This window comes from Nerophis lumbriciformis, linkage group LG25 (assembly GCF_033978685.3).
Source record: "Nerophis lumbriciformis linkage group LG25, RoL_Nlum_v2.1, whole genome shotgun sequence".
In the NCBI taxonomy this organism is placed as follows: Eukaryota; Metazoa; Chordata; class Actinopteri; order Syngnathiformes; family Syngnathidae; genus Nerophis; species Nerophis lumbriciformis.
The window spans coordinates 22,824,668-22,837,733 of record NC_084572.2 but is presented as its reverse complement, the minus strand read 5'-3'; the positions used below and the strand labels follow the sequence as shown (position 1 = coordinate 22,837,733).

General features: G+C 39.7%; 1 long non-coding RNA gene across 1 annotated transcript; it reads right to left on the bottom strand.

Annotated features, from left to right (window-relative positions):
- Window positions 1-3,591: 3,591 nt before the first annotated feature.
- On the bottom strand, window positions 3,592-12,923 carry LOC133622014 (uncharacterized). Its single transcript, XR_009817735.1, has 3 exons — window positions 12,811-12,923; window positions 12,521-12,581; window positions 3,592-3,979 (listed from the first exon to the last, which is right to left on the bottom strand). It is a non-coding gene; the product is annotated as an uncharacterized lncRNA (long non-coding RNA).
- Between the last annotated feature and the right edge of the window lie 143 nt (window positions 12,924-13,066).

The window sequence follows — 13,066 nt, the reverse complement described above, 5'->3', positions numbered from 1 at the left end:
AATAACCGCTTTCTTGAATGCTAGGGGAACAGTGCCAGAGGAAAGTGATAAGTTTATAATATTTAGCACTGATGGACCTAATAATACAAAAAGCTCCTTGATAAGTTTCCCAGGAAGTGGGTCAAGTAAACATGTTGTTTGTTTTATCCCACTTACACGCTGTAATAGTTCCTCTAATGTTATTTCATCAAAAAGAGAGAGACTATTTTGTATTGCAGTATCCGTCGTAGATACAGTTGTATCTGTGTTCATAGAACCCAGTTGTAGCTGGGATGCGTTGTCTTTAATCTCCTTTCTAATGAGTTCAATTTTCTTATTAAAGAAATTCATAAAGTCATCTGCCGAGTGGGTGGAGCTATTGGGAGGAGTCCCTTGTTGGGTTAGCGATGCTACTGTACTAAACAAAAATTTTGGGTCGTTTTTGTTGAGGCGGATGAGATTTGAGTAATATTTAGCTTTAGCTAAGGTAAGCATGCGTTTATACGATATTAAACTATCACTCCATGCTTGATGGAAAACCTCAAGCTTGGTCGCGCGCCATTTGCGTTCCAACTTTCTACATGATAATTTATGAGCTCTGGTTTCCTCTGTAAACCATGGGGTGCGCCTTTTAGGGGCCCTTTTTTGTTTTAGCGGTGCTATGCTATCAATGGTTTTGCGCAGGGCATTGTCAAAGTTGTTAGTGAGGTTATCAATAGAGCCGACATAATTTGGGAATGGTGCCATTACCGAAGGCAGTAGGTCAGCAAGAGTCATCGTTGTGGCGGCATTAATGTTGCGGCTGCTATAGCAGTTATTATTATTATTAGTTTGTTGACAATGAGTCAGAACTTCGAATTTTATAAGGTAATGATCGGACATTACTTTAGTATACGGGAGTACCATAACTTTGGAGGTGGTGACACCCCTGACCAGCACTAGATCTATCGTATTGCCGTTGCGATGCGTAGGTTCATTTATTATTTGTGTAAGACCACAGCTATCAATTATAGTCTGGAGCGCCACGCACTGAGGGTCCGATGGGGTATATATATATGAATACTTTTAGATATTTAGGGAAAGTAAATAAAATAATATTTTTATCTTTAATTATGATCAGGATTTCTGGTTATGCTAGGCCAGCAGAGAAGGCCTTGCTGGCCTACCACTGGTAAAATAACAATACAATACAATATAGTACAAAGAACAGTTTATTTGAGGTATGCTTGGATTTGTGCGTACAAACACTTTAATTAATCGGAATTTTAACTTATGCACGCCGTTTTCTGTCTATTTTTAAGAGGGAAACCACACAACTGTTGTCACATGAGGCCCCTGGGCCTACTCGCTAGCATTAGCTTATAGCTAGAGACAGACATGAATTTGTTTTCCAACCATTGGAAGGAAAAAAGTGAGTGTGAGAAGAAGAAATTAAAGAAAGAAATCATCAAAAACATGACTGACCAAGCAATATGAGCGAATCATTGCTAGTCTGCATCACCCTGAAGCAGAATGAGTCTAATGCCCGCCAAGAATGTAACAAAAATTATATCTAAATTGTGGACATTTATCCATGAATATATGCAGAAGCTGCTGATGGTGTGTTTGATAGACATACCGTTGAAGTCCACTCTCCAAGGTAAATACTGTTCATTATTATTACATCACCTCACCAAACTCCTGTTGTTAGTACTACATTCTTTGTTATTGTTTTTATAAAACACTTCCTCTCCAAAAGTTGTTTTTTTTCCTTTTTAAAAGGCATGCTACGTGTTAAGATTGTGCTGTTTCGGTTACATTGATTACAAATGATTTCAATGGGCAAAGTTGATTTGAGATACAAGTGTTTTGAGTTAAGAGCTCCGTCACAGGAATACAGGAAGAAAGGAGTGACAGGAACAAGTTATTGTAATCTTCAATGCAGGAAGTACAGTATATTGCTAGATGCTAGCTTCTAAGTTCTTATGTGCAATAATACATTCATTCAGTCACATATTGTACAAAATATGAATGTGCTAGCTGTATTGTTTCTAAGTGTGCTTATTGGTTAGGAATCCTTTGTGTTAAATGTTGTCTTACCTTTCATTTTCCTGGTGTTGGAACTGATGGCATCTTCAGTATTCGTCCACTTTCTTCAGTACTAGGGTTTCATCCATAATCCCATACTTCCTTAAAGGGGAACTGCACTTTTTTTTGGAATGCTGCCTATCGTTCGCAATCAATATGAGAGACAAACATTTTTTTTTTGGTATTCTAACATGTAAACATGGGCTTGTTCTAGGTGGCTAGCAATGTAATTTAATGGGAGATATCAATTCTACCTCTCAATCACTTAAAAAATGCATTCAAAAACTGTCAACAATACTTTATTTACTTTCCGTAACCTGTATAATGACCAAGCTGTAGCAACATTGAGCGAACAATGAGGAACTCTTTTTCTGGGTAAGCACTCCACTTATGTCGAAATAGCTTGGCTCCAAATTTCCATATTTGCAGCTTCGTGCCACGCTGACCTCACTCTCTTGGCTTCCGTTTGCTCGCTTCTAGAAGCAGCAGTTCATCTTCAGTATACTCAGCTTCAAAAAGATAATGTTGTGAATCCTCTTTTGTCCAAAAATAGTTGTCTATTACCAAACCTGCCATGATATCTCAAGCTAATGGGAGATATCAATTCTACCTCTAAATCACTTAAAATATGCATTCAAAAACTGTCAACAACACTTTATTCACGTTCCGTAACCTGTGTAATAACCAAGATGTAGCAACATTGAGTGGACAATGAGGAACTCTTTTTCTAGCGTAGTAACACATTGGCGTGCTACGGTATTAGCCGTAAAAGCTAACTACGGAAAGAGATAAGAGCTTCTACGAGAACACAAAACGCGACGTGTACCGCACTGCGATAAAACACCAATCTGTACTGATAAAAACATGAACAACCATATTACAGTATCTGTAAATGATTATCCCACATTTCCAGTTTTGTTTGTACATAGCTAGCCAGACAAAGTTGTAATAACACACATGACGTGCTGAGTGTATCATGAACAGTATTAAAGTGACTCACTCAATGGTTGTGCGTTTGGTCCAGCTGGCCGGAGACGTTTTTACCTGATTATTTGGGTAAGCACTCCATTCATGTCAAAATAGCTTGGCTCCAAATTTCCATATTTGCAGCTTCGTGCCACGCCGACCTCACTCTCTCGGCTTCCGTCTGCTCGCTTCTAGAAGCAGCAGTTCATCTTCAGTATACTCAGCTTCAAAAAGATAAGGTTGTGAATCCTTTTTTGTCCAAAAATAGTTGTCCATTACCAAACCTGCCATGATATCTCCAGCTAATGGGAGATATCAATTCTACCTCTAAATCACTTAAAAAATGCATTCAAAAACTGTCAACAATACTTTATTCACGTTCCGTAACCTGTGTAATAACCAAGATGTAGCAACATTGAGTGGACAATGAGGAACTCTTTTTCTAGCGTAGTAACACATTGGCGTGCTACGGTATTAGCCGTAAAAGCTTACTACAGAAAGAGATAAGATAGCTTCTACGAGAACACGAAACGCGGCGCGTACCGCACTGCGATAAAACACCAATCTGTACTGATAAAAACATGAACAACCATATTACAGTATCTGTAAATGATTATCCCACATTTCCAGTTTTGTTTGTACACAGCTAGCCAGACAAAGTTGTAATAACACACATGACGTGCTGAGTGTATCATGAACAGTATTAAAGTGACTCACTCGATGGTTGTGCGTTTGGTCCAGCTGACCGGAGACGTTTTTACCTGATTATTTGGGTAAGCACTCCACTTATGTCGAAATAGCTTGGCTCCAAATTTCCATATTTGCAGCTTCGTGCCACGCCGACCTCACTCTCTCGGCTTCAGTCTGCTCGCTTCTAGAAGCAGTAGTTCATCTTCAGTATATTCAGCTTCAAAAAGATAAGGTTGTAAATCCTCTTTTGTCCAAAAATAGTTGTCCATTACCAAACCTGCCATGATTAGAAAACACATACGCCTTAGTATCTGGAAACAGAAATCAGTACCGTAAAAGATTAAAATGACCAAAATGCGGTAAAATATTGTACATATTATATACTGCGCCCCTTTAAGTCGCGTATTTTCGTGGCAATGTCGGCGTTGCGTTTGGTCAGGTGTGTAATGTTCAGACATTTGCTCCTCTGCTTCAGCAATGCTGGTTTGTCTTTCTTTTGGACACACTTTATGATGAGGTCAGGTGCGGTGCGGTCTAACTGCCCCCTTATGGTGACGCCCACGCCTCGACGTTGCTGACGCAAACATCATTTCCCTTTGATTGCAGGAAGTTAGCTGCTTGTTGCGCTTTTCAATCAGCAGCCGTTGAATCTTGTTATTTTCTTCTTTTTGAGCTGTTTGTATTCTGAGCTCAGTCACAATCACAATGTACGTCATGTGTTTCCTTGCATTGACCTTTTACCCTTGCTTGCAAAGACTGGGCTCCAAACTTGGGAATTACTGTATATAACTGATCGGAAACCAAATCAGTGGTATCGCACATCACTTCATTACTATTGAAAAGTATGGTAGATGTTTGATGTCCTTCAATCATTTGGACTCCTGGCACACACCACATCTGTCATGTCTACTTTTATTCTTCATGCTGACTCACTTTTTCCACTCGTCTTGTCCCTTTCCTTTGTTTACGTGGACTTTCTGGGATTCGTCCCCTGATCTAGCACATTTTAGGAAGGACACGGTTGTACTAAAAACCTACTCAGTGGCCTAGTGGTTAGAGTGTCCGTCCTGAGATCGGTAGGTTGGGAGTTCAAATCCCGGCCGAGTCATACCAAAGACTATAAAAATGGGACCCATTACCTCCCTGCTTGGCACTCAGCATCAAGGGTTGGAATTGGGGGTTAAATCACCAAAATGATTCCCGGGCGCAGCCACCGCTGCTGCCCACTGCTCCCCTCACCTCCCAGGGGGTGATCAAGGGTGATGGGTCAAATGCAGAGAATAATTTCGCCACACCTAGTGTGTGTGTGACAATCATTGGTACTTTAACTTTAACTTTAACTTTACTGAACTCTTCAGCTTTTAGTTTTATCTCGCATCTTCAGATCAACCACAGGCTGCCTCCACAAACCAGAACCGGACAATGGACGGACTTCTCCAGTCCAGAATTGGTGGAGGCTTAACTGCATGCGAAAAGTAGACACCATGCATAGTGGGCTGGTTCACTTGACTGGGAAATATCCAGAAGGGTTTCTTCCCACCACTTGACAGGAGAGTTATCTTCATTTCACGTGAATGTGCCATGAAACCTACTCGCCTGAGATCTGTATCGAGTCCAAGAACAACCGACTAGTGCACAACGAGAGGCTGATCACACATTAGTGTGTGTGTGTGGGTGTCTGTTGGGGTAAAAGCCAGCACAAGAAGTAATTAGAGAGGCACGAGCTGGAGCAGCTTAACTGTGCTCCCAAAGTAGTGTGTGCCAAAGTTTGGCAGTCAAATGAGAGTAAAAGTCCAAAAAGTGAACAAGCGAGAAGACAGACAGAAAAATAAACAAACAGTGTTTAATTCCTGTGATGGATTATAAACTATTTTGGTACATTTTTGTCCAATGGTTCTCACACTTTTTCCACCTCAAAAAAAAAAACTTTCCAAGTACCACCGTAATGACCAACATTAAAATACAGTAGCATAGTAGGCCTAAACATTCATTAAAAACAAGACAGAGGTTTTAATCAACAAGTATATTTAATATTTTGGTAACACTTCAGTATGGGGAACACATATTCACCATTAATTAGTTGCTTATTAACATGCAAATTAGTAACATATTGGCTCTTAATTAGTCACTATTAAGTACTTATTAATGACTCATTCTGCATGGCCTTTATACAACCAATAAGCCATTAACTAAGAGTCTTCCCTCAATAAACTCAGAATTATTGCTTAATAGTAACCCTAACCCGTATATGTTCCCCTAGTGTCCAAATAACTCTAAATTAAGTCTTTGTTACTTTAATAAGCAACTCATTAATGGTGAATATGTTCCCCATACTAAAGTGTTACCAATATTTTAAGCCACTGTAACATTACACAGTTTGAATATAGGAAAATAAAACACTGTACTTTAATTGATTCCACGTATACCACAAATGGTCTGATAGTCTATTTTCTGACAGTTAAAATGGAATAAATCACAAATGTATAGGAGTCTGTTAAGAAATAACTAACCAGCGCCAGACTGGAAGAATCCTGCACACATAGCATTTATCGTAGAGTAATACATGACTCACATTATGTTTTTTCCTTTAGTGACTGAGCCAGAGATAGACGTGCATTCTGTTGTGGGGGCAAATTATGAAGCACAGCACCAAGCATAGAATCTCAAGATCCCCACCGTAGCAAATCGTAGATGTGGTCGAAATTATTTGAGGCGCACTACGCAATATAGACATAATGTTATTAATATCAGTACTACGGATACCATTAACAAAAATGCCTCAAAACAGCCCACTACCTATAAAATGGACTATTTAAACATCAAATTTCTCTCCCAAAACGTTATTAGTTAATGAGGTCATTAGAGACAACAATCTTAACGTCATTGGTCTCAGTGAGACTTGGCTAAAACCAGATACATTTTTTTCCGCTTAACAAGGCATCTCCTCCTAACTATACGAGTTCACATGTACCTCGTCCCCTTAAAAGGGGTGGAGGGGTCGCACTAATATCCAATAAAAAACTTAACCTTACCCCTAACCTAAGTAATAAATATAAACCATTTGAGGTCTTTACCATGAGGTCTGTCACAGCGCTACCTCTCTATCTGGCTGTTATCTATTGTCCCCCCCGGGCCCTATTTAGACTTTATCAGCAAATTCTCAGAATGGGGATTTTAATACCCATATGAATACCTCGTCAGACCATATGTGCTTGGCGCTCCAGACTATACTTGATAGCTGTGGTCTTACACAAATAATTGCGGTTGAGGGGGCTAAAGTTTCTCATTGTTCCCACGGGGTTGAATTTTTCCCGGATGTGGGTTCAGATCTGAGGATTTTGTTTTAGTTTGTAAAGCCCTTTAAGGCACTTGTGATTTAGGGCTATATAAATACATTTTGATTGATCGATTAAAAAAACATTTATTCTTCTGTTGTTTGGATACTTTACATTAGTTTTGGGCGATACCACACATGTGGGTGTCGATACAATACTAAGTAGTTACGAGAGCAGTATCGGTCTTTACAATACTGATACTGATCATTTAAATTTTCATTATCATTTAATGATTCCACTTTTTTAAATAAAAAATGTAATCAGACAAAAATACAGGGTGGCGGTGTAACAATATCAATCAAATCAACTTATTTCCTGGAATACAAAATTTTGATTGAAATACAAGTCAATAGTGAAAAATAATAAAAATGTTTTGTCCACAAAGTCCTCCTGTCTCCAAGGACTAATTTCTTCAGTTTGTAAAAATGAGAAAAACCACCCCCCCAAAAAAATTTACCATATACTAATACTTGGTATCATTACTATCGATATTTATAATGATTCTCCCACCTGTTTACGCTCAAGAGTTAGCATGTCTTCTTGTATCCTTCTACAGTGTGTAGTGCGGCATGTTCAGCTAGTCCACGTCCTTCAGTGATAATCATACTTGTAAAAACATATGTATAAAATATATAATGCCATTTGTCCACATGACTATGATTATTTTGATGGGTATTTTAATTATGTGGGGCAACTCAATTAAACAAATGAAGTTTCAAAAACCGAGAGTCGACTTGTCCACGGTGTACCTCCCCTTCTACCCGAGTGCAGCTGTGTTAGCCCCGAGAGGGACAAGCGGTAGAAAATGGATGGAAAGAAGTAAAAGTCCCCTCGATGACGCCAGAACAGATAAATTCCCTTTAATGAGGATGAGAAGCACTCGGGAGGTTCCAGGGCATCTCCCAACCAGTTAATGGTTTGCTGTGATGTGCTCCCACTACAACAACGTACTGTCTTGTGAACAAGGCCTAAGTGCTTTTTTATCACCACTGTAAATATTTCACTCAAGCGCAGTGGATTTATGAATTGAGGCGGTAAGCATTCAATGTGGTGTGAAGCACCTCTCGTGTCAGCCATTGACATCATCCAATAGATTATCAAGGAGACTTGATTTACACTGCTAACTTTGTCCATGTGGAGAATGATGACGTTTGTGAGCGAGTGGAAATTACACCCCACTATCAGGGCTGCAGCTATCGATTATTTTCCTCCATTAATCTAGTAATCGGATAAAACACACTTATAACGCCAATGTGTGTTTTTTCAGCTTTCCATAATCTTTATTGTTTTTTTTCCCAAAAACTGCTCATCATCAACATTGAAATTGCACTTTTAACATGTGTGTATTAAGAATTAAAAAATGAAGTATCCGCTGTACGCCGCCACACATATCATGGCAACACTGTCTCTACTGCAGTGTTTTTCAACCTTTTTGGAGCCGAGGCACATTTTTTTCCATTGAAAAAAAAGCGGAGGCACACCACCAGCAGAAAACATTACAAAAATTCAACTCAGTAGTCGATGTTGACGGTAAAACGTCGTTCTGGCAATTGTAGGATATGACCATAACCATCACTATAGCTCTTGTCTCAAAGTACTGTCACGACCTGTCACATCACACCATGACTTATTTGGACTTTTTCTGCGTGTAGTGTGTTGCGCTCCTATTTTAGTGGCTTCTCCTGTTTTGTTGGTATTTTCCCGTAGCAGTTTCATGTCTTCCTTGAGCGCTATTCCCCGCACCTGCTTTGTTTTAGCAATCAAGACTATTTCAGTTGTTTTTGTCCTTCTTTGTGGGGACATTGTTGATTGTAATGTCATGTTCGGATGTACTATGTGGACGGCGTCTTAGCTCTACAGTAAGTCTTTGCTGTCGTCCAGCATTCTGTTTTTGTTTACTTTGCAGCCAGTTCAGTTTTAATTTTGTTTTCCATAGCCATCCCTAAGCTTCAATGCCGTTTTTTAGGGGCACTCACCTTTTGTTTATTTTTGGTTTAACCTCTTATGGCCCAAGCTGTTTGTTTACCTTTTTTTTTTATTTCTCTTTGCTATTTGGGCTTATTGGACCCCAATTCTTTTAGATCACCTGAGAGACTGTGTGGGTGTCAGGGGGACTGCATTAGAGTGGTTCAGATCCTACCTGTCAGAAAGGTCCTTCTCTGTCAGGCTGGGGGACGCCACCTCTTCTTCTGCTCCGCTTTACTGTGGTGTCCCCCAGGGATCTATTCTAGGCCCGATCCTGTTCGCTCTATATCTCCTCCCGATTGGAGAGATTTTTAAAAGGCATGGAGTGTCTTATCACTTTTATGCAGACGACTGCCAAATTTATATGCCGATTTCAAAAGGCCACGGCCCCCTGACACCCCTTCTCAACTGTCTATGCGACGTAAAGGCTTGGTTAGCCCAGAATTTTTTAATAATGAATGAGGGAAAAACGGAAATTTTAGTTTCCACCAATCAGTGATACCAATTGTATCACTGACTTGGGACTATTGCAAAATTATGTGCGTCCGAAAGTCACCAGCCTTGGCGTCACTATAGACAGCGATTTTAAACTTGACAAACAAGTCAATGCCGTTTTAAAATCGTGTTTTTATCATCTTCGTCTTTTAGCAAAGGTAAAACCGTTTTTATCTTTTAACCTTTTTGAACAAGTCGTGCATGCTTTTATTTCAAGTCGCCTCGACTACTGCAATGCACTTTATGCTGGCATTAGCCAAAAAGCTCTCTCCCGGTTGCAGTTAGTCCAGAATGCGGCAGCACGACTTTTAACAGGGGCCAGGAGACGCGAGCATATAACCCCAATTCTTGAGACTTTGCACTGGCTCCGTGTTCATTTTAGAATTGATTTTAAAACCTTGCTGTTTGTTTTTAAAGCTTTACATGGACTGGCACCTCATTATATCTCAGACCTCATCCAAACTTACAATCCTGCGCGCGCTCTAAGGTCCGAGAGCCAGCTCCAGCTCGTGGTGTCCAAGACGAGACTTAAAACCAGTGGAGACAGGGCCTTCTCTGTGGTCGGCCCTAAGCTCTGGAACACTCTGCCCCTCCATGTTCAAACTGCTCCCACAGTGGAGTGTTTTAAGTCTCGTCTTAAGACCCACTTTTATTCTCTGGCTTTTAACACTACGTGAGTTGTGTGGTCCTCTGTTGTCCTCTGTGTTTTTAAAATTTTGATTTCTATTTACTGTTTTAATTGGTTTTACCCTTTAAAATCGTTTTTAATGATATATATTTTTTATTGTTTTTAATTGTGTTTAATATTGTTGCGCAGCACTTTGGAAACATTTTGTTGTTTAAATGTGCTATATAAATAAAGTGGATTGGATTGATTGGATAATTAGAATAAAAACTAAGAATCATCTTTTGATATGATGTACTTAGTCCATAAGTAACAAACGTGTACTTCATGTTTAGTGACATGCTAATTCTTATTTTTACACTTTTTTTTTCTGTCCACGCATGTGGCCACTCAGGCCTTTAGAGGTTAAGCATTAAATACAACGTTTACAAAGCAATTAGCTACCTGCTGCCACCTACTTATATGGAAGAGTATTACACAGTTACTCTGCCGAGCTCTAGACCAGTGTTTTTCAAGCTTTTTTGAGCCAAGGCACATTTTTTTCATAAAAAAAATACGGAGGCACACCACCAGCAGAAAAGGTTAAAAAATTAAACTCCCCCAGTTTGTTGTTGTTTCCTGTGTAGTGCTTTAGTTCCTGTCTTGCGCTGTTATTTTGGTGGCCTTTCCTGTTTTGTTGGTGTTCTCCTGTAGCAGCTTCACACCTTCATTTGAGTGCTACTGCCCGCACCTGCTTTGTTTTCGTAATCAAGACTATTTAAGTTGTGCGTACGCTATCCTTCTTTGTGGGGACATTGTTGATTGTCATGTGATGTACGGATGTGCTTTGTGGACGCCGTCTTTGCTCCACACGCTGTAAGTTTTTGCTGTCGTCCAGCATTCTGTTTTTGCTGACTTTGTAGCCAGTTCAGTTTTACTTTTGTTTTACATAGCCATCCCTATGCTTCAGTGCTTTTTCCGAGCAGGACTTGCCTTTTGTATTAATTTTTGGTTTAAGCGTTACATACCTTTTTACCTGCACACTGTCTCCCGCTGTGCTCTGCATATTGGGATTGCCAAGCTCTACACAGCGCAGGCACTAGACAACGGCACATTATTATGATTATTGCTTTGCAAAAAATATTTTTTGGACCAATTAGGTGAAGTGGCATAATTTCCCACGGCACACCAGACAATATCTCAGGGCACACTAGTGTGCCGCGGCACAGTGGTTGAAAATCACTGCTTTAGACAGCACCGACACTCAACAACGGCACTTTATTTGCAGACTATAATTACTGGTTTGCATAAAAATATTTTTTACCCAAATAGGTGAAATTACATAATCTCCCACACCAGACTGTATCTCACGGCACACCTTTGTGCCACGGCACAGTGGTTGAAAAACACTGCTCTACTGTATGTTGGGAGTTGGCTGCAACGATTAATCGATTATTTCCATTTGAAAAAAACTCAAGTGCAACCTCGATGTACAAAATTAGGCCATGTCCACACCAACACGGAGAGTTTCAAAAACACATATTTGGGGTTAAAACGATCTCCATCCACACAAGTGTGGTTTCAAAACTGTCTACGTCTACACACAAACACATACACTTGCTGTCATTACACCTCTGTTATGTTTATGTTGATATACTTTAGACCAGGGGTCGGCAACTCAAAATGTTGAAAGAGCCATGTTGGACCAAAAATAAAAAATAAAATAATTCTGGAGCTGCAAAAATTTTTAAAAGCCTTATATAAGTCTCATAATGAAGGCAACACATGATGTAAGTGTTTATACCAGCTATTAACCATCACAATGACTATGTGTCGCAGGATGAAGCAAATCTTTGTTGATAGAAATGTTACAATGTAATATTTATTCTACACATTTTTACAACATTGGAAAACATTAGTAAAACGGAGGCTTCTCAAAGGGTGAGATAACTCCTGGTAATTACTGGCTTAGAATGGCCGAAGGTATAGATGTGTGTGTCCAAGTTAAAGGAAGAGGCCTTTGGTGTATTTATTATAATATTTGGCAAGCTGGGTAACGTTTGCTGTGGTCTGGAACAACATGGCACACAAACAACTATCAGACATGCAGCCAATGTTATATACATATAATGTTGTGACGACCTGTCACTTCATTTCTGTTTGTTTTCCTTGTTTTTGTATTTACTTCCTACAAGTGCTCTTATTATGGTTTCCACTTCCTGCTTGTTCCGCTGAGCACTGTTTGTTCACACACCTGCTGTTGATTGGCAACTGGTCCACACCTGCGGCCAATCAACATGTATCCTATTTATGCTTTGTCTCAAGCACTCCTCAGTGCTCGAAGATCAATCTAAGTTTGGAACCTTTGTATGCAAGACTGCTTCATTTTTCTGTTGTATGAGATTAAAACTCATCTTACCTCCTAGTCGCTCTCCTGGTTCCTGCATCTGGGGTCACAAAAACGGCAGCCATGCGAGTTCCTAACAAATGTGTCATGAGACATGCAAATATAAATTAAATTCACAGATGACATAATAAGTAAAGGGAATGAAATGAGCTCAAATATAGCTACAAACGAGGCATAATGATGCAATATGTACATACAGCTAGCCTAAATAGCATGTTAGCATCGATTAGCTTGCAGTCATGCACTGACCAAATATGCCTGATTAGCACTCCACACAAGTCAATAACGTCAACAAAGCTCACCTTTTGTGCATTCGCGCACAGGATGAAACGTTTGGTGGACAAAATGAGACAAAAAAGGAGTGGCATAAAACACGTCTTACTGTAGCAGCTAAACAAACGGTGCGTTCACGGACCGCCGAAATTAGTAGGACCAAACGGCGCTAGCCAAATGCTCTTGTCAGTGAAGCATGTTTAATATAAACAGTGGGATTTCTGACAATTAGGAAGAAGCGATATTAAAACCAAAATTATATTTTTTTCCACCATCTTTTCCATT